The sequence below is a fragment of the Protopterus annectens genome, chromosome 2.part0 (genome assembly GCF_019279795.1).
Source record: "Protopterus annectens isolate FY-2018-M chromosome 2.part0, PAN1.0, whole genome shotgun sequence".
NCBI classification, from domain to species: Eukaryota; Metazoa; Chordata; order Ceratodontiformes; family Protopteridae; genus Protopterus; species Protopterus annectens.
Window position 1 is genome coordinate 1,539,697,609 of NC_056728.1, and position 5,365 is coordinate 1,539,702,973.

Genomic DNA, 5,365 nt, shown 5'->3' on the forward strand with positions numbered 1-5,365 from the left:
CTTCTTTATCTGCAGAATGCAATTACTGGTGGCAGGCACTTTGTAAAGACCCTGGGCACAGTAGATAAGCCAAAGGGCAGTGCAGAGAATTGGTAATGCAAAAAAACCTGCCTTGAAGCGGAGGTATCTTCTGCACGATTCCCTTATTGGGATATGCGGGTATGCCTCTTTTAAGTATAGAGTCACTAACCAAGCATTCCTGCCCAGCATAGGCAGTAGCTGTTGTAAAGTCAGCATTTTGAATTTTGGAATGTCCAGGAACATGTTTAGAATCGATAAGTCCAGTATTGAATGCCAGGCATTGTCTTTTCTGGGTACCGGGAAAAGTCTTGAATAAAAACCTTGTCCTTTTTCCTTTTCTGGTACTGGTTGAATAGCCCCCATATCCATGAGGGACATAACTTGTTTCTGAGCCTCTGCCCATTGATTTTGTGGCAGATCTGGCCAACCGTCTGGAATTGGCAAAGTATGGAAATGAAATCTGTACCCCTGGGAGACTATGTTTAACACCCACTTGTCCTGGGTAATTAACTGCCAATTTTGAGCATGAAGTGCTAATTTTCCCCCCAAGGGGGCTGCCAAAATATAAGTGCTTGGTGAAGGTAGAGGGAAGTCACTGAGACTGCTTACTGTAGGGTTGTGCTTTGTTTCCTCCAGATTTGGAGGTGGAGGCACCCCATCGCTTTGACTTGTAAGAACCCTGTGATTGGTATCTAGAGACTTTTGAGCGTCTAGATTTGCCTTGAGAGGCTCTGTTGGACACAGGAAAGAACCAATTTTTAGTAGGCCAGTGCCTGCTGAACCTGGGTGACTGCACTTGTAAGAAATCTTTTACAGTTTGCATAGATTTAGCTTTGTCTTCCATTTTCTTTAAAATCTCTTCTGCCTTATTACCAAACAGAGTATCATGCTGCAAGGGGGCATCCAACAATTTAGCTTTAACATGATCAGGCAGATTTTGCTCCTTGAGCCAGGCATGCCTTCTAATCACAGATCCAGTAAGTGCAGCCCTGCAAGAGGCCTCCAAGGAATCCAAACCACATTGCAAAGTATACTTTCCAACCTGTTCTGCTGAATGCAATAATTCCTGTAATTCTTTATTTTCCACACAATCAGAAATCAACATAATTTTCTGTTTCAATAAGCCCATAACATGCTGTTGATATTTAAGCATATGAAGCTGGCAGTTTAAGGCCCTAATTGTCAAGGTTGTAGACGTATAAACCTTCTTTCCCCATCTATCCAGTGCCCTGGAATCTCTATCAGAGGGGGGTAGGATTTTTGGCTGTAGAGGCCTTTACACCTTGGGACCCTGTGAGATAGTCTCAGGATCAGCAGCAGGATTTTTGAATAGAAATTTGTGGGAGTCAGGAACCCTGTAATATCTGTCTGGCTTACTAGGAGCCAAAGGTAGGGAGTCAGGAGCCATGCTTGATTCCGAAAACACATCATCAACAATGTCTAATACAGGAGGTATTGCCAAAGGCCTATGCCGAGGATTAATATTATATCACCTCAGATGGGACTCAAACCCACAATCCCTGGCTTGGGAGGCCAATTCCCTTAAAGTATGCAAGGTTTCTCCAAAAGAATAATCCTCAGGAGGAGATGCAGATGGGATGGAGTCTTCTGCATCAGAATCCTCATAGGGTGGAAGAGAAAATTCCTGATCAGAAGAGGAATCAGAAGAAATGGAAACCTAATCTGAAGATTCATAATCAGTGCCTTGCCTAGGCCTCTTAGCAGGGGGGGGGGTTGGGAACCCCTGATCAAGGTAATTAAGTCCTCAGCCATTTTGATCATCTGTTTTTTAGGCATAGGGCCCAGAGCACGTGGCTCATGCATTGGTTTTTTAGACATAGAAGATGTTTTTGATCTTCTTTTTGAGGCTGGCGTCGGTTTTATATAAAAATGTTGAGGCCTGAAAACACCCTCAGAAGCCGGTGCCTGCTCAGCGGCTCCGAACCCATCCAAGGAAGAGACATCCGCGGGTTCAATACTCTGAGAATCTCGTGGCATACTGGACTCTGCATGGGTCTTGATAGAGGCCTGCGACTCAAAAGTAGCGGGTATCAGGGGCTGCGAAAGCGCCTCACTGAGTACCAGCAAACCGGCGACTGGCTTAGGAGAAGTTTCGACGTCGGTTTTGGACCTCGATGGTCTGTCGATGTCTTTTTCTTTGCGTTTTTTGTGAACTCCGGTAGCTGGATTGCTAACCGACGACATTTCAGGGTAATTAAATCTGGATCCAAAATATTTAGAAGCAAAAATATACCGACGCTTTATAGTGCGTTGGTTAAATCTAGCACAAAACCGACAGCAAGGCACGTTATGATCTGGGCCTATGCAAGGAATACAGTACAAATGAAAATCCTTATGAGGTATTAGCTTCCCACAAGTAATGCAATTATTAACTTTTAATGACATTGGTAAGGAGCAAGAAAAAGTTTCACCAATGGGGTACTTAGCTTTAGTTTAAGACTTTGGTTCTGAAACTCGAATGCGAAAATTTCAGGAGTTGGCCAACAGGCACTTGCGGACTGCTTCTGCTTCGGGCACCGCGCGGCAAGAAAGACTGAATAAAATGGTGTCAGCTGCATGTTTTATACCCCTGACGACCTGACGTCATGGAAGAGGAGACAGCAACCGACGCAGGACCCAAGTTATTCAGGCCGACTGAGGGCAACCTGCTAGCAGATTACCCAAATGTAATGACTGCAACAGTGAAACACGAAGAACATCCTTACAGAGCAACAGAAAGAAGAAACGAGCAAAAAGGTTAGACAAAGATTAGTTATATAATCAAAAATTGTTTAGCACTTATGTGAGAGCAAGGCTGACACTTCTGATTTTCTATGCGGCAAACCAAATCTGAGGTAAAGGGAAGAGAGGCAGTATAGGTAGGCTTAACGTGAAAGTTTTTGGCTGGCGCGAGCTTGATATAATGGCCAGGTCGGTTCTGAGGATCAGAAACAAACCCAACAATCAAGAATGAATGAAGACTGACAACATCAGATCCTAAAACAGGCAATAACTGGCCCCTATCCAGAAGCATACAGACCTTCTTGACTCCTTGCCAATTCTGACTTGAAAGCAAGCTCACTGGAGGTCTACACAGCACATACAGTGTTCCATGGCCAGCCAATGAATAACAGTTTACACTAAGACCTCTGAAATAACACTTTAGTGATCAACTGATTTAGACCTGTTTAAATCTAAAATCTGTCTGAGGTCATTTATTTTCCTTGGAAGACAAATTTTATTTTTCTTTGAAAGGGGAAGACGTTGAACAGTGGAAAGTTTGACAGCCTTGGTGGGGTGTGAAAGGGAATTTTGCAGCTGCTGGATATCAATGTACTGATCCACTGGGGCATTTTCTCTGTGTGGAAGGGAAGGTAGCCTTTGTCTCCAAATGGAAACAGTGGGAGAACCTTTAGTAATTCTGGTGGGACTGGCCAGCAGATGCAAAGTCTTGAAAGCAATTATTCTGCTGACTCTGTCTGGGTGTGTGATAACTTTGAATGGAATCTTACCCATGTTTGCCCTCCCAGACTGACAACTCTGTTGCTGGGAACTGCTCCTGAATCACATCTGATTAGCAAATTTTCACTGATGGCAAAAGTAATTTGTAATACCTGACAACACATGCCTCAGCAGTGTGGGTCTTACCATCCCTCTCCTTCTCTTTTCTCTGACCTGCAATCTGAAAAGATCAGAGATATTAAATGGGGCATTTAAAAAGGATTCCTTGAAATTTTCAGTAAAATCCATCAATAACAACCACTTGTGGAGGTAAAATGTAACAATGACACCAGCTGCCCTAGCTGAACAGTATACAGCACTGTGTGCAAGATGCATGGACAGGCTGGAAACAAGCCATGGCTGCTGCCTGTCAGCTCAGACTTCCTTGATCTGTAGCCAATTCTTCCAGCAACTTCTGGAGTTCATCTGGAAGATCGTGCTGAAGCCTCATCAAAACAGATGAAAAACTGAATGCCCTAAGTGTAACTGTGGAAAATGCATACACATCCTTCCCATATCAATCCAGAGACCTAGACTGCTTGCTGGTGGGGTGTATCACAGGACTTTCAGAAGCAGTTTCCCTCTTAACAGCTGCAACAGCATGACAGCATACACAATGGGTGCCTTTACTAGACAGCCCCAACCACAGAGTGCTGAAGGATGCAGTCTAGTCTTTCTGGATTGAAACTACTACCAGTACATGGTCCTTCTAAGTCTCCAGGATAGCCAGAGAATAATTTTGTCCTCTGGGGAACCACCCAGTAAACTGTGATGGCACAGATATTCTCAAGGGCATCCCCAAACTTGGACAGATCACAGAAGGCAGTAAGAGAAAAAAAAACAATTTCTGCTCTCAGTACCTGGCACAGAAAACTGGAAAGGACAGTCAAGATGCTTCATCTCCTAACCACCTTTCTTCAGGTTCCTCTGAAAGGAACTGTCCATGAGAGAGGACTCTTAAGAGCAGCTGGATCTGTGGCTTTGATGTCCCTGAAGGCTTTCTCTTTCTCTGATCCTACAGCATCTAGAGGCTGTAGGCTCAGAATAAGGGAGACCCAGGGCAGAAATTGAGGTAATAGCCCTCATGTAGAAATTCCCTTGCATCAAAAGATGCAACCTTAATATCAGTCAATTCCTGGTATCCTGATAGGGTCAAGGCACTGGCCCGAGTGGCCAATCACTAAATGGAGCAGATACCAACTGGGGCACAAGGCCCTAATGTTGAGAAACCACCAAATAGTGGCACAGGTGTTGAGGATCGTGGCAGTGAAGGCTCAAGAGCTGAAGACACTGAAGAGGTGGGTGCTGACACTGAACTTCAGTCACTGTCCCTGAGACTTTATGCTGAAAGAACCATCAGCACCACAGGTATTGGTGCTGGGGCAGCAGATATTGAAGGCAGGAACAATGCCAAAGACACAAACGTTTGTGGGCCAGTAACATTGGGGAAGGCCAGTAACAACCCATCTTTTCACCACTGGTTACAATTGTGTCTGTAGGCTACCAGCTTCCTGTGGGATCAGCATCCAGACAGTGGACGATGGAGGAGAAGCCAAGGCAGGGGTACAAAGCACAGAATAACGGACTGCCTTGGAAGCACAGGAGGAGGACAGGATTAAGCCCATATTAATCTCAGCCTGCAGTAAGGGATTCATCATCTTGGAACAATCGATATCCACAGCAACACTTTAGTTGCAACACACCAAACAAATAAACACAGAGCAGATGAGATCCGGCAAACATCAGCCTGACTAGCTCAATATCAGAAAAAGACAAATGTCAATGTCTAGGAGCTTGGAAAAGCTGAGAAAATACAGTTGTGTAAAATCTTAACATAAAAGTA